Source organism: Platalea leucorodia (assembly GCF_965183815.1).
Source record: "Platalea leucorodia genome assembly, chromosome: 4".
In the NCBI taxonomy this organism is placed as follows: domain Eukaryota; kingdom Metazoa; phylum Chordata; class Aves; order Pelecaniformes; family Threskiornithidae; genus Platalea; species Platalea leucorodia.
In genome coordinates, this window is record NC_138826.1 from 10,173,628 (window position 1) to 10,190,622 (window position 16,995).

At 44.2% G+C, this 16,995-nt stretch overlaps 1 protein-coding gene across 5 annotated transcripts in view; it reads left to right on the forward strand.

The window, feature by feature from the left end:
* Positions 1-7,838: 7,838 nt before the first annotated feature.
* The window catches only part of CCDC186 (coiled-coil domain containing 186), a 38,471-nt gene continuing 29,314 nt past the window's right edge, over positions 7,839-16,995 (forward strand). For 3 of the 5 annotated variants that reach the window (XM_082310967.1, XM_082310964.1, XM_082310968.1), the window contains exon 1: positions 7,839-7,945. The gene's annotated coding sequence lies outside the window, so the exon portion shown is untranslated. Of the gene's footprint in view, positions 7,946-8,644; positions 8,775-9,690; positions 9,810-16,995 lie in introns of all 5 variants that reach the window. The other 2 variants (XM_082310966.1, XM_082310965.1) reach the window with 2 other exon arrangements.

Consider the following 16,995-nt stretch of genomic DNA (forward strand, 5'->3'; position numbering starts at 1 on the left):
GGCAGGCTTATTAGCACAAGTTCTCCACCAAGCCAACAAAGATTACATGGCCCTTTTTCCCCACCTGGAAGCAAGTTAATCTTGTAAACTTTGCCTAAACTAGAACTCTTGCCTAACATGAAATCAAAATTCATGAGCATTCCAGACTCAAGATAGCTGCATACCAAGCTATCTCAGATCTCCCAGAATCAAATCTTCCCCCCCCATCTGGAGTAAAAGAGAACATGCATCAGACAGTACTGAGGCACTGATGAAGGCAAGAAACATTGCTGAAGTTAACTCCAACTCCCACTGCACGTATCTGCACCAAATTCCCCAATACTGCAATTATCCTGGTTTTTTTCCAATTATCTAAGACATTCCAGGCCACACAAGTTTGGCTAATTAGGCATTAGCTGTATTTATAAGCCATACTCATGCTGATGATGTTTATCAATAATCAAGCATATACTCAATCACAGAAGAACAAAGTCAAGCTACCTTTGTTAAGCTTTGGACAAAGTCTCTCTTTTATTGCACTTGTGCTGCAGTTAAAACTTCCTATACTGTTTCTACACTTGGCAAAAAATACCCTGTATTGTTTGTTCACAAAATACTGATTTTTGTTAGATACTTCAGAAATTCAGCCTCAAAACTGAGAGCTTTTCAACAGGAAGCTGGCACCTGTGATTCTGGTGCTTTAACCTCCACCTACAATTTTATTACCTTTGTTCTTCATGAGAAGTGGTTCTCCCATCACGTAAATGTTCACATCAGAGTATGATGAAAGGTGGCTGTATGACGAAAGGTGGCTGTTGGCCAAGTAGCTACAAAAGCATGGATTTAAAGATTAATTCACAAATTAAATATTTTAGTATTTTTAAGTCACGTTCTGAAGCTAGATTTAAGCATCGATGTTGGAAGGCTAATTCTCCACAATTTGTTTAATTTGCACAGTAAAAAGTAAAATACTTTCTGCATTAAAAAGATACAGACAACAAACACTCCAGATGAAAAATAAATGACAAAAAGTCCTTTATGAGAGGAAAGCACTGAGGAGCAGCTGTCACAACCCAGACATTAAGCTTGTTGGACTCATGAGGGGCTCGTCTCTCTTGAGGAGACCTCACTCTGGTTTAGATAAATCGCCCCTGCGCTGAAGCACAAGCTGCACTCATCGGTTCCTGAGGACGGGGATCGCAGCCACGGGCGAAGGCCCGAAGCCCGCGGACAACAGCCCGTTTTGGAGCGGGCAGAGCCATCGCCTGAGGGGAAACCACCGCACCGGGCTCTGCCAAACCAAACTTTTAGCACCTGCTTTCCCAATGTTAACACGCAATATAATTATTTTAAATATAAAAATACTCTCTTGCTACATTATATGGGAGAATTCAAATTAAAATGAACTTGCAAATGAAGCACAGCCGTCTTTGGGCACACAAATTGGCGCTGCAATCAACCAGAAACGAGCTTCCACAACTGCACCCGAGTAGTACCGGGAGGTGCTGTTTTAATTAACTCATAATAAAATTAAACATGCCCACCCCGCAGCCTCCAGCCAAGGCTCGGCCGGGGCGCCAAACCCGCGCTGCCCCGAGCCCCCTCCCTCCCTCCCTCCCTCCCTCAGGGCAGCGCTCGCCCCCGGGGCGCTCCCCCCGGCCCCGGCGGAGCCGGCCCCTCACTCGAGGGCCGACGGCGGCTGGAGAAGCAGCACCGGCCCTCAGAGGGGAGAGACGGCTGCCCCTGCCCGCCTGCCCACGGCTGCCCCTGCCCGCCGCCGCACTCCTCCCGCCCAGCGGCGGCGGCCCGCAGGCGGGGTGGGGCGGCCGCACGTGCTGCCCGGCCGGTCGGAGCCGGCGGGACCCGCCATCTTACCCTGACAGGAGTGGCCGGGGGGGGTGCCCTGGCATGGCGTGCCTTAGAGCCGCGCATATAGCGGCTACCTGTGCGATTAAACGAGAGGTAGAGGGGCTGAGGAGAGCCCCAGCTGCGGGGTGGGTGGGTCAGCCCCGCTCAGCAGCTGGGCGGGCACCATGATGGGCACTCCCTTATCAGTGCCACTCTGGGCACGTAGCCTGTCCCTGTGCTTGAGAGCTAAGGCTGTGTGGTTCTTCACTTGAACTGTGGCGTGGTTGTCAGGGCCCTGGCCAAAAACGTGTTAGTCATAAACTGTATTACACCGGGTGTGTTGCAAGAGACTGTTTTTATTACTCAAAAGCACCACTGATTTTCTCATGTCTTGAGCAAAATTTGGTGAGGGACAGTGAAACATCCATGGTTGCACTCGTAAGCCCATGCGTTCCTTGGGGATCCATGTACCGTATTGCTCTTAGTGACGCAAAAGGTGAAAGAATAATTAAGAGTTACAAAATGCTAGCTACAGAGACAATGAGTTGCGCTGTACTTGGCTCTTAATTTCAGAAAAACCTACAGGTATACTCACAACTCTGCCTGCCTGAGCAGCCTCTGGGCTCCTCCTGACTGGGCCTGCCAGTGCTTCAGCGCAGCAGGCCTACCCGCATCTCGGGCCAAACGTTCGCAGTTCAGCAGCAGTGAAGGTGTATAGCTGCTTTCTGTAATTTCCCCAATAAAATGAAAATTCTCTCAGGACATCAGTTAGATGACCTTGTTTCATACAAATTAAGAAGGTGGCCATAATATCTATGCGAGAATGATGACATTTGATACATCAAATTGATGCATTTGTATTTTAAAATAATTTAATTTTGCCTTGCAGCCTAGAAAACACTTCATTGCCCATTTCCAACCTATTCTCTGCTTTCATTTGTCCTTTCTCCTCTTTCTTTTCTATACAAGGAGGTTTCCTCTTTTTTTCTTTTAACTTTTGTTTCCCGTCCTCATGTCTGTCTACACTGGAAAACATACTTCATCCTCAACACTGCTGCAGTTATACTACTACTTAGACATGCTCTCACGTGTTCCCAGTGCTGTGCAATTAAACTTTCACTAAAAATAAATTGATCTAGTCTATTTTACTGCCTACACTGTTGTACTTATTATTAAAGTGTATAAAATCAGTGATGGATTTTATTCTTACAGGTTCTGTGGGGCAGGGAATAATTACCTCTGTTCACAGAGAAGAAACTGAAGCACAGCTATTTTGCCTTAAAGTCATTCGGAGTCTGGCCGTGACAGCATTTCAGTCTAAATCTTCCACGTTTAAGTCTAGGATCCTCTCTGCCAAACTATTCTTCCCTGCTGAGCATTCTCAAACGAAAAGGGAACAACACATCACAGGTTTGCTGAGTTTTTTCTAGGTGGTTTAGATACTACCTACCAAAGTCAGAGGAAAGACTGTTCCTGGCTCCCAAGAACCCCAGCCCTCAGCTGCCGTCTGAGCAGCAGCTGACTGTATTGGAGGCTGCTCTGAAAGCAGGAGGGAAAATTAGGTAGGATTAGGTGAGATTTCAGGAAATCCATCTGCCAAATTGCCCAGCGTTGCATATCAGAGTAGGCACAGTTGCGCACGGGAGGTTGCAGGGAGACAGGACAATTATGCTCATGCAGCCTCCATTACCTCCCTGCACCTCCCCTGTCCACAAGATTAGCTCAATAATCCTCGTGCCTAAGAAGCACTAATACCAGCGAGGCATTAAGAAATGCTTCTCTGTCATTCAAACCTCTCTCTCAAAAAAAAATTCAAACTATCTTTGTGACTTAAAATACCCGTTTCTAGTACATTTAGCTGGCTCGCCGTTTCGATCCCCAAGGCCTGCTGAATCAAAACAACACTGCCAGTCTGAACAGTCTTTTGAAATGATGGTAATACTATAGATGACACTGGAAGTATATTGACAGGATGCAATGAAAAGGAAAATCAAGTATCCCACTGGAGACAGAACTTTATCAGCATGTGAACTGGCACCAAGTTTTCCTGCGGTTAGAAGTTGCAAAGAATGATTGAGCCAGGGCAAATGTTGTTTTCATTGGTTTTGTTTTTTAAATGTCAGTCATTTGGGACTTTCCATGCCTCAGGATACTGCAACAAGAAAGGGCTGGAAATGACAGCAGTAAAATTAATTCTAAAAAGAAAAAATAACAGGTCTGGCTGCAGCAGTGGAAAAAGATAAATGCGAAGGAGTGTCAGGTAACTGAGGAGAGTGCTGTTAGCATGGGGGCTCATCAGGAGCAACATCACAGGAGCTGCAGGAGGTTGATGTGGCTTGCCTGCAATTTTTAGCGAGAGCTTTAGGCTTGCCTGTGTGTAGGTTCTGTAGTAACTGTACCAGTGTGTCATTAGCTCTAATTTGTAGGATCTAAGTGCCTAGGAACTAGCTGGGACACCACTGTGCTACATGCTGAACAAAGGACAGTCCAAACAACATATAATGAAAATAGGTTTTTCCAGGTATAACTTACTCAGAGCACTTGTATAATCACAGTCACACTTAGGATTTAACTGCACCGTGCATAGATTAGACACGACAGTGGTGGCAAGGCCTTAGCACCAGGACTGCAGCTTCAGCAGCGCTGCGGTCCCTACCTGAGAAGGGAGGAAGATGAGGCTCCCGGGGCTTTGTGGAGGGTGCTCCCTGAAGACCCCTGGCAAACCACACTTGCTTAGAATAAAACAGTTTGACAATGAAAGCGGTTCGTAATGAAGAAAAACAGTAACTCTTCATGTAATCGTGCCATGATGTGAAATGCAGGAATCACATCAGACCGCAGTAATTGCATTATAACAGACCAGCCTTCTGACGAATGCGGAGGATGGGGTCAGGCAACCTGGACTCTGCTCCCAGCTCCTCCTTGGCAATGCCAGCCACGGCCCTCCAGCGCCAGCGGTCCGGAGGAGTGTGGGGTGCTCGGCACATCTGCTCTTTCAGCCACCTCATTGTTCTCCCTTCAAGTGGAGCTGCTAACACTTTTTTAGTTGAAGGAGAAAGCATAGGATTGTAAACCCTTCCAGTAGGCGAAGTTACAAAAATGCCATGTATAATTAACAAATGTCACCTGGAAATTGAGCAATTACATGAACACTTATAGAATCATAGAATCATAGAATCGTTAATGTTGGAGAGGACCTCTGACTTATTTCTCTTTTTCTTAGATAACAAAGCATGAGCCAAAAGCCAGAACTACAACCTTTTGAAAATACGGGCCAAATTCTGCTTCTGCCTCTGCAATGCAGAGCTTGTGCCTGCAGCAGAAGAGAAGGCTGTTGTGTATGACTGTCTCTATTTCAGGTAAGTTCTCTCACTCAGAAATTGTCTTACTCAGCATCTGTACGTGCCAAATGAGAGCTATGGCTGGCCAAGAGTTACAGTAATTCTGGACATTCTTACTGAATATGAATGCAGGCAGTTTGGGGAAGGGGGTCTCTATGTCCTGTCATTATCATTCCCTAAGTATCTGTGGCTGCCTCCTGGGGATACGACACTGTTTAGATGAAAATTTTGCCTAAGCGCAGGTACTATAGGAGTCAGAACTGTCTGAGTATCCGTGCTAGGACTAGAGCTGTGGGGAGTCCAGCTGAGTACAAAAAAATCCTTTTTGCCTGCCTTTAAGGAAGAAATCTGCTAATCAGGCTCAATTTTCTTAACCTGCTTTCAGTCCTGCTGAAAAAAAAAGTCCAGAATAAAAGGTGAAAATCGGCTGAAATTCTGCCAGGTCTGGTGGGACGCACTAAGCCACACAGGATTAAGGACTGCAGACAAAGTGTACAGCAAAGCAGAAGCATAAATCTTAGAAGGACTGGGGCCAGAGTACACTGATGTCTCTGCAGTTGCCTTTAAATAACTAGAAGAGAAGACCAAATAAGAAGCATTTGGACACTGAAGTGACTGTGCTACAGAGCAGCCAGGCTGTGTGAACTTGGCTGCTCAGCTGCAGAACAGGAGTAGGAGTGGCGAAGAAGCATTTCTGGAAGCAAAGCCTAGACTTGGGCTGCATGGCAATTAGCAAGCGAGTGTTGCATGGCACTGCTTTCTGAAAATGGACAATTTTTACTTGTCTCTATTCCACACCTTATTTTTAAATGTATTTTTACCAGCATGGAATGCACAGCATATTATGTGCAAAGCAATGGCTAGATTTTTGCCTTCAAAATATTATTTGGAGGTTAAAGCTGAGGCCACGAGTTCTCTCCACAACCTGCTCTAGCTTATGCTCTCATCTAAATAATGTTTTTAGAGACATATGCCTTCATCGACTCCTTCACTGCTTTAGACGTGATGGTTACGATATTAATTTTTAATTATCTGAAGCAGTATTATCTTTCCCAAAATAATGAAAATGCAAAGGTTTATGGTTATGAGCTCAGAATGGTTTGCAGATTGATTTTCTCTAAGATCCCAGTGTTGTTTTTACGGATCTGTAGGTTTCAAGGGAGCATTTTCCAGGACCCCAAAATTTGCATTTGTGATTTTTGAAATTCCAATTGCCTGGAAAGAATAAGGAGAAAAATAACTTGCTCTGAAATAATGCTCCCAATTAATGTTTGTAAGTAAACTTATGCAGCACATTCTATTTTCAAAGTCATCCAAGGTATGAACTGAAGAAATCATCGCTGGGTTTTATAGCTATAAAGCATATATGTATGTGCATACTTTTATATGTATATAAAAGTACATTAGCCAAAGTAAAGGAGCAATGTGATCTAACATCAAAGTTAGCCCTGCAACGAGCAGGGAATTGGACTAGAGCGGCTCCTGAGGTCCCTTCCAACCCAAATTATGCAATGATTTTAACTTGCTTTTCTATTCTTATGTTTAAGAAGTTCCTGCAGGGAAGATGCCCTTACTTTACCTGATCTGCTATAGTAAATGCAACTGTTGTCACTTAACAGCTTGTCTGCTAAGGTAGTTTTTTCAATTTATTTTTTATTGAATAAAATAAAATGGCATTTATGCAGTGCTCTGGATTCCAGAAAGCTTTGTGTTCCACAGATAAATTGCTGCTCCCAGCACTGAAACGTACTGCAGATTTTTGATGCCCAGCAAGTTTTTCACATTTTTTTTATCCTGTCGGAATAAGGAATGAAGCACCGGCAGGCGCTCACTGAAGCTGGGCTCTGTTACCATCACTGGATTCACCCTGGCACGGCAAGGGGGTGCAGTGGCTTTCAACATGGTCTGCAGGGGTTTGTTCTGGAAAACAAGATGCTGTTTGCTTAGGGAAGAAGAGACTCTGTTAGTCGTTACTTGTGCACTGATCCTGCAAAAAGGGGAGGCACCTTTGTGGCCCTCTCTCTAAAAACTGCTGGGGTGAAGAAGTCCCCCTCTCCGGCAGCTTCTCGGGGCTGTGGTCTTGGGTAGAAGTGCCGACAGGAGATCCCTTGCCCGGAGAGGCTGTAATGTATGCTTAACTAAGAGAAAAAAACCCACTCTCCTGATTGAAATAATATTTATACACATGCTCTCAATTATCTAATGTGTGAAATTCAGCAGCTTCGGTTCCCGGCGCCGTTCGCACCTTCAGCTAATGTCTCCTTTCGTCGCCTCCAATCTGTCGGTGGTGAGCACGCCTTCGGCAGCGAGCGTGGGAGCACGGCGGCGGTACGGGGGAGGCCGCGGGGCCGGCTGCAGCGGGGGCTCGGGGCTGGCTCCGGGCGGCCCGGGGCTGCCCCGGGGGTGCAGGCGTCCCGGCCGCCCTCACCGTGAACGCGTGGGGGAGTTTACTCCGGAGGGCGAGACCTGGAGAAAGGCCTGCTCCTCCGGCTGCCTGCCGTGAGCGGCCGCTCGCCCCGTCGCCCGTTCGGCAGGGCACGGCCGGGGCCGCCGCGGGCTGCAGCCCGGCCGGGCGGGCCCGGGCCCGGGCCGGGGGCCGGGGGCGGCGCTGCCCGCCCCGGGCTCTCCCCGGCCCCGCCTCCCGCTGCCGGGCGGGAGCGCCGCCCGCCGCCGCCATCTTTGTTGATGTGTCAGGCGGCCGGGACGGGGGCGGCCGGCGGGGCGCACCGCCGCCATGGGGGAGCGGCCGCCTTCCCCGCCGGCCTCGTAGCGAGCGGGTGAGCGGCCGCGCCGGAGGGCGGGCGGAAAGGCGGGGGTGCGGTGTGGTACGGGGCGCTCGCTGCCGGCGCCCCCGGCCCCGCAGGCGCTGCCGGGTTCCCGGAGGGGGCGGCGCGGGGGCAGCCGCGGCCGGGGGGGCCGGGGCCCGGCGGGGCGGCTCGGCGCTCCCCGGCGGGCCCGGGGAGGGGGCGGCGGTGCCGGCGAGCCGCTGCGGCCGCCTCCCGCGGCGTGCCGGAGGCAGCGGGCGGTAAACCCCGGGGGGACGCGGCCGCGCCGGCCTGGCGGGGGCGGCGGGAGGCTCCCCCGGGTGCCCTGGCGCCGCGGCGAGGGGAGCTGCCCGCGCAGGTGCGGCACCCGGCTGGCGGCGGCCGCGGCGGGTGAGGCTGGGGCTCCGCAGGGCGGAGAGGGGCGAGGTGACCCGGGGTCGGGGGGTAAAGTCCTGCTTCGGCAGCGCCTTCCCAGGCAGGACCTGCCGAGCGGGCAGCTCTAGCTCCCGTGCTGGCTCGTAGTCTCTTTGTTTCTTGACACCTTTCCTCATGTTATTAATTAGGCTGTCCTCTTTCGTTGTTTGTGTGTTGATTTCACTATATGGTTAAATAATTCGGTAACAAAACCCAGCAACTGTTACACCAGTACGAAGGTTATTTTTTGGAGCCGGCTGCAGTGTTGCGGTAGAGTACGTGTCCTTGTTTCTGCAGATGCTATTTGCCAAAGCTGCTTGCCCTTCTGGGCTTGAAAGCTGGAAGCTTTACTGCAACTTCAGCGAGATGATGATGATGATGTAGGCTTGCAGATTTTGGCTCTTGTCCTGGAAAATAGTCTGCACAGGTGAGTCTGATACGTGTATACTTCCAGTGGGACTCTGTGCAGACCAGGAGAGGATCTCTTGTGGAATTGAAATCTGTGTGTAATATTAGGAATACAGTGGTTTGGCTTCATTGTTGGTTTGCTTTATCTTCTTGTAAAACTGCTTTTCAGAAGTTAAAATGCTGCAAGCAGAATACAGTAAAAACCCACATGTGACCAGTGTCCCAGTATGTTTTGTTCTGTAATGAAATTGTTGAAATAGCATGAGCCACAGCTGCATTTTTATATCGACAAGTAAACGTAATCACTGGCTGCTATGAATGCTTATGTTGCCATTGGCTTTAGGAGGAGGTGGTTAAGCTCTAGAAGTATGAGAAACTGAAAGTCTGACAATGTTTCAAGACACTGTCAGTTCGAAATTTCATCCATTTTATGAAAAAAAAAAAAAGTAAACTTGTTCTATATTGCCTTTGAGTCCTTCTTTTCTTTTTCTGAAATTCTTCAATCATCCATTCTTGACTTGGCTTTAAAACAGTGTTTTCTATTGTTTTATAAGACTTGATTTGGGGTTGTTGACAGATGTTTGTTGGTATTGTGAGGTTCACTATTTCAAAGTGTTGAGAAAAAGACTGAAGAACCAAATACAGGGAGTGGTTTCTTTGGTTCTAATTAACAGACTTATCACTACCCAAGGCTAATATTGAATTTCCTGAAGCTGGCTTTTTAAAGAGCTATGGAAAAAAGCAAGTGCTTTCCTGGATTTAGTAGTGTTATTAGGCAGGAGAAATACATTAAATCCGTAGTCTGCAACTTTTGTTAACGTGTGGGCTCCAGTAGGCAATATCCTGTACTTACTTCTGGGTTGGCTTGTTCTGAACTTATTTTCCTGTTGCCAAAAACAATGTTGGAAAGCCTTATAGATAATTCTTATCTTCAGGACCCTGCTGCCTCAAATTGAGGGTGAGGAAAAAAAAAAAAATCTCATCAGAAACAAATCAGTGTCGGAAGAGAGGAGAAAAACATGACCCTACTTTCAAGAAGTACACGGAATACTGTGTGGGTTTGTTTTTTTTTTTAATGTAATAATATTGTATATAATACTACCTCTTATATTAATTAGCAGAAGTCAGTCTTCTGTAGAGCTTACAGTTGACTCATTCAGATCCTTAAAGGATTGAAGTTTTTGCTTGTTTGTTTCCAGAGATGCTGGAGAAACTCTGTAGGAAAATCAGGTTTGAAAACAGGGGAGCCTTACCATCCTCATGAATGGCGTTTTTCAGTGTGCAGTGGTCATGCAGACAGTAATGCCATGGTTGGAATTTTACAACCTTGTTGTGTGTTCTGGAAACATTTGAAAACAGCCATTGATAGTAAATATGCTGTCATCTTCAATGCCAAATATGCTAAGACCCATATCGTACCAATACCACAACACTACGATTTTGTAAGGTCTGCCAGCGCTCTACCTTTCATAGTGTGAATGAGAATTATGACTCAGTTATAGGTGGAGAAGACCTGTCATAGAACGTATGCTTTGTCCAGGTTGTGAACTCGATCATAAATTTGATTTCTTCTCCTCCCTTAAAACAGTTGTCTTTGCACAGGTGATGTTATCAGTGTCAGAACAGGAACGTAAACAGGGTAGTGGTAGTGACTAACTGGCTGGTACTAGCCTTGTCGTAAGCAGAGTTGAAGGCATGATGCTAAGATCCTGAAAGGTTACAGTAGTGCTGTTCTGGATGTTGCATCGGTTGCTGAGTGGTGTCGGTGAGACTGGTTTTCTTCACTTGGAGGAATGAGAGTTGTTCTGTGCTGAAGATGCTCTACTAACAGAAGATTACAAGTCTGTGTGTAAACCCTTAAGTATCCAAGACTCACTTGAAGTTCACAGTAAAAGGACCCTGTTGCTAGTATGTTGTTTTCCCCTGAGACATGAGCTTCCAACCTTGGGACTAGCATGACAAAAAATAACATACTCAAGGTGTACCCCATGACTTGTGTTGTGATGGGAACAAATCCAGTCCCACTTGTTAAACCTTAACTGAGGAACTTTATTTTGGAGTTGTGCTGTTACTTGACTCCATGTGTGGAGTTAATATGACCATAATATTAACCACTTGCATGAGATTGGTAGAAAACCTAGTGATGCCTTGAAGGAATTCATACAATATTGCTCAACTGTTGAACTTATGACATAAGCAAAGATAAAATTTGAGTAAACGCCGTCTTCTAAACTACTTGACTCACGGTAAAAGAATTGATAGTGGTGCTGATGTTTGCACCTTGGCACTGTATACGCTCTGTGTTTATATAAAGTCAGATTAAAAAAGAGAAAAATAATTGAGATTAAGTACTAAACTGATAAAAGCAAGGAAATCCGGAGAGTACTCACTGTGTATACGCATCCTTCCACTCCCCTCCCTTCAAGCATGTGCATCAAAGCAAGTCTTTGTGTGAGCTGAACCAGGGCGCTGTGTCAAGTTATGCCTGGGCCGGAGGACTCTGTGCCCCAGTACGCCGCCAGCTTTACCACTTGTACTGTGAGTCACAGTTGTCCTGTCTGTATTGCAGTCCTCTAGCTTTTCTGTGTGGATGGGAACACATTACGTTACGTCTTCCTTCGCAGCAATACTGGGTGATATCCCAATAATCTTTTCTCTAAATTAGAGCTGTATCATGTATTCGGTCTTGGGCAAAAGTGAATTAATATCGCGAGAGTGAGTGTAGGTTTCTGTTGTTTCCTATATGTGTGATCTGTAAATACAGGAAAGCCATCGGTGTATGAGACCTCATGGCCACCCTCTGCCTCTTCTGTATGGAATACAGGCAGCGGTGATCAACTTAATCTCTTTGTAAGCTGTTTTGTTTCTGACTTTTTCTTGGGTGTTGTGATGCTTTTCAATCCAGTTAATCTTTTATTGTGTTTCATCACGTCTAAACTTGGGTGGCTTGCTGCTCTGACTACCTTTACCTGTGGAGATGTAACCAAATGCATTTCAAACAGTCCTTCTGGCTTCATGTTTATACGTCTCGTGCTAGGTTATGCAAAATGTCTGGCTTTGTGGACCTTTCTGTCCCAGTCCCTTTTGATTTAGTTGAAGTCTTTGATTTGTCCCTCTACACAGCTTGTATACAGTAGAGCTGCTTTTCATATCTTTTCGTGTAGAACAGAACTTTAGCTGAATCCTCATTTCAGTTGAAAACAGAATTATCTCTAGGATTTGAGTTTTCCTCTTTTGCAGTGTTACCTGGTGGCCTAATGCTTAGTTTGGGAAAGCCATTTCTGATGGAGTTCTTATGAAAGATATCATGCAAAATACAGATAAGTTGGGTATTAATTGGAAAAAACAGGAAAGTTTGTTTTGCTAGTCATTGTGATGAGCAGTAGACAGTAGTTGAAGATATTTTGCTTTAGAAAAAGAAACAAAGAACCTCATCCAACAAGTGAAGTAGAAAGGTGTGTTCAGATTAGTTTAGGTGAAAATATTATTAGGATTACGCTACAGCTAACTGCTAACACAAACTGTAAGATTTCTCTTCCATTTTATTTTTAGCCTTACTGTCATGTAAAATTTTTAGCAAGAGTTCTGGTGCAATGACGGATTGGCACCAACTTGAAAAAGCATTTTAATTTGCTCAAATAATGATTATTGTCTAGTAAAGATGTTGAGAAGTTCTTGGAGAGATGCATCTTGGCTTTTACAATGAACAACACAACTCTAAGAAGAAACAACATTGTCGTACCCCCAAATCAGTTATTTCTTTAGCAGTCTTGTTGGAGTGTCATTGTATGTATGATAGCTCGTAAGCTATCCTACAGTTTTGTCTCTTACCCAAGTGTAATAGGTTGGAAAGTAAACCTGAGTTGAAATGAAGTGGCAGTTCCTGTGATTCTAACAGTTGTCTGGTTGTTAATGATTACTTTAATGTCTCTGTCTTAGGATAATCTGTTTAAAGATAATAGAAAGTGCTTATTATTCTATAGTGATTCATCTAAGATTGTTTCTAATTGAATATTTTGTAGTATGATATTTAAAGGAGAGGAATAGTCCTTTGTGGAACAAACTGTTCAGACAAATAAATTACGGTCTTCCTAATAAATGCTATGGTATTTGTCAAGCTTTTTTGCATGTAACTTCTTTAAGTCTTACTTTGGTTGCTGGTTGCTTTATATGTGTGGGACTTGTCAAGAAAACTCTAAAAATCATTATTATTCTCTTCAGTATTCTTCGGCCAATAAATCCTAATTAACTCTTGGAAATAAAGTCCGTCTCCAGTGTTACACTGAATTATATTGCATCTTATGTTAGCACTTGAATTTGCAATTGAAGACTGGCTAAATCACTTGGACCCTGCCTTTTGTTGCCCAGGACCCTGCAAGAGGGAAGTGGGTCTGTGACTGAACTGTTCAAATGGTGCTGATGTGTGGTTTTTGCTTTTGTTGGGGTTTTCTGATGAACATCAGAGCTTCATCGAGAAAAGCCTTTTGATTGTTGAAACTTCAGTCATATGTCGCTTCATTTCATAGATGCATGAGTTGAAACATAAGGCAATGTAAAAAAATGTCTTTACCAGAGCCTTTTGTCTATACTGCAGTGTTTGGGGAAAGAGCCAACACATTATTGAAGTATAAATGATAAATGTGATTTTGTTAAAGTTAGGTATTTGTCCTTGCTTCATGAGCTTTAGTAGCTGCTTATATGAAGAGAGGTGCTTCCGAGTTGTTCTGCTTGAGTGTGATGAACCACTTGTCAAAATCAATCTGTGGATTGGAATTTAATATTACATGTGCTTAACATGAGTGAATAGGAGGCAGAGTTGTTTAAATGGTGGAGTACATATTGATTATGCATTTGCACGTACACTATAATGTCATATTTTTTAAAATGAAGATTACTGTTGTATCACAATTTCCAAGGGATGGGTGTGAACCTGTTATCTCAGGATGGATTTAGGACATTGCTGATCTTTCTTTATATGAATTTTTGAAAATCATGTCAGAAAAAAGGCATGTTTGGAAACATATTGCTCAGTATTACTGAATTAAAAGTCAGTCCTCAGTTGCATGCAAAGTAAATATTAGACTCCATCCTAGCAAAAAGAGCTGAAGTTCCAGCTCATCTCCAAGTTGTGTATTTGCTAAAGGGCAGCTTCTAGTGCTCAGTGCTTTGCAGGTCAAGACACGGAACAGTGTAATGACATGTAATGGAAGTTTTATTTGTAGTTGAGTCCAGGAGAGCAGTGTATGTTGGTAGGTGTAGCTGGGCGTGTTGCTGAGGGCTTTGCTTGGTAGTTGAAGGGCTGGAGTAATGGGAAAGTGTATTACAATGTGACTTGAGGTGTAAATGTGAATCTTCAGAATAGCTGTCAAATGCATGCAATTTCCTCTCAGAAATTCACATGACTGCATTTTAATGTACTATTGGGTGATTCAGGAAAAAAATTCAATGTTTTCTTCAGCAGCTATATTTTTTTTTTTTTAAAGTCGATCTTCCAGACCCCCCAATTCTAGATTTAGCTGTTAGTTTGGATTTTTTTAGTAGCCTTTTTATGTGTGTCTTGTTTTTTTTTAGTTATTATTTTTATTATTGGTTCAGCTTTGAAAGGTTGCACAACTAAGTTGATTGTTTTCCATCTGAAGATAGAAATACTTACCCATGAACAAACCTCTCCATGTTTGGAGAGCTATTGGAAAGCTAGAGTAATGAAAACAGAGGAAACAGTTTTAGACCAGCTACAGTTTCAGGTGGTTCAGGCTCACTTTGCTGTCCGGAGAATTGCAAGTGAACAAACAGGGCAGTCATGAAAGCATTACCTTTCTAACTGGTTTAACTGGGGTGTAGAATTTTCTGTTCATCTAGCCACTTGGGTTATACAGAGATAAACCCCACAACTTTCTAAATACGTAGGCAAGCTGTATGTTCGCTTTCCTAAATTCAGCTTTGCCAGAACTGGAATGGTTCATAAGTGTCTGCATCTGGCACCTCCAGTATCAAAATGAACCTATTCTTTCCTCACTTGCTTCTGCAACGTTGGGATCTGCTAGCAAAAAAAAAAATCTGTGTAAACCAAATGAGCATTATTTGGTTGAATTGGAGAGGAAGACACAGAGGAGCAGAGATGTTTGTAAAATAAGTTGGAATCTGGTACAGAGAATAGTAACACAGGACCTGGGATAGACAGCTCGTTATTTGAGTTACGTAGCACTGCCCAAGTCTTCTGGCCTAGTGCTAGGGAAAAGTAGTAGTGATTTGCTTTCACTGAGCAGGTTGAGAATGTTGAATAAATGCCTTTTCTAGCTGTCTTCGCAAGAAGCTGGCCAAAGGACGTGCATTATATCTTCTCCCAATAACCGACAAGGCAAGCTGCACGCTTAACCTGAATTGCCTAATAAAGGAGATAAATGAAGTTTAGTTTAGTTTAGTTTACCATGAGTTCAGGAACCAGAACCAATATGGAAGGTTAGTGTGTATTACAGAGCATTTAAAGAGACTAGTGCTTAAGGGTGTTTGCTTAGATTTTTATGACGAATTTCCAGTGGAGCTTATCTTGAGAAGGTGTCATCTTGAAAAGCAAAGTAAAGAGTAACAGCAGCAATTTTGTGAGATCCAGTGTAGTTTGAGAAAGAACCAGGAAATAGGGATCTGAAATTACAATGTGAAGAGAATTGCTCTGAAGTAATTTCAAGGGGCTTGTTTTCTAGGTAGGCTTTTTCCTGTAAACACATGGACTTTGTTTAGAGGTATGCAGTGTTGCCTTAGCAAGTTTACAGCACAGAGTGCAGTGGCAATGCAACTGTATGAGTACTGAGGTGGCATCTGTATAAGAGTGGTAGGGACTTCTGGGAACTCGGGCTGCTTGTGTTGGTGTCACCAGATTTTTGTCACTTAGCTGCTTGCCTGGCCTGGTCATGGTACTTAGGACCCTGCTGACTGTTGGGGTCATCTGCCCATGAGCCCTGGAGTGCTTCATCACTCCTTTCCTTGTCCCCACCTACGCTCTGAAATACATCGTATCCGTATGGCAGCTTTGGGTCATTTTGAGACTTTAGTCTATTACTTAAAGGAAATTTGAGGACTCTGCTGTGACGGATATGAAATGGAAGGGGAAAGAGGGTGGCTTCGTAAATTTTTTGTACTTCTATTTAAAAATGAGCTTGTTTCATATCCTATAAAACCTGTCCGGATGCTTTTTACATATCCAGAAGTGACGAGCATGCATGGTCTAAGCTGGTGATGAGAGAGCTGTGTTTGCACTCTTTTGTGGATTGCATTTATACTTGTTTGGAGAGTAGATGATTCCCTCTTCATCAGTGACTCTGCTACAAGGTCTCTCTTAGGAGCACATCTATGAGTGAAAAACATCAACAAAAGATGATGCCAAACCCTTTCTTATTGAAAGGAACTGACATAATTGACTGCTGCTGGCCATTATTTTATGTAATGTGTGGTTGAATATGCCTGGTGTCCAGTGAACTGCATTTACTGTGTTAACTTCTTGTTATTACTCCCCTTTCAGAAGGTTTTTGTGGCTCAGTCACTTATCTCAATGTGCTTCACTTTCTTTCAAAATCCACCCTGGTTTGAACAAGTTTTTGTATATGCACACACCTGTGAAGCATTAGTCCCTCCTTCCCTTTTTTTCTGCTTTCTCTACAGTATGTTTAAGCTTAGTAGCTTAAATATATTTTTTTTCTCTTATAGCAGTGTTTTTTGCTTCCTGGGACCTTGACCATCAGTCTGTTTGCTTACAGAACCACCCCAGGCACGCACTTCTGTCTTTCTGTAAGCTGTTTATTGTAGAAGTGCGCCATTGAAATAGTTCCTAGGTGACAAGGCACACGCTTTCTTTTTTTTTTCCCTTGTTAGCGAATTCTTCCAGGCAGCCACACCTCAGAAAATGCTTCCTATAGTTGTCATTTAATATGTTTCTTTAGTTGTCATCTCACGTGTATTTTGAAGTTGACTAAAACAGTCATTTCCTCCTTCTTGACTATTTACAACATAAGTGTTGATAGCTTGGGTCAAGCTATCTATTCTATGAAATTAAATGCTAGCATTAATAGCGCATCTGCTTATGAAAGTCCTTTGTAGTCAGGGATTTAAAAGAATCATGTTTGTGCTGCATAAGAAGATTGAAAAGACAGGCAGTTTGAAATGGCATAATATTGAATTAAAATGTACCGGATTCTCAGTGCATGCCTGTAATAACAGAATAGCAGGCTATAGCTGGGAAAGGTTGT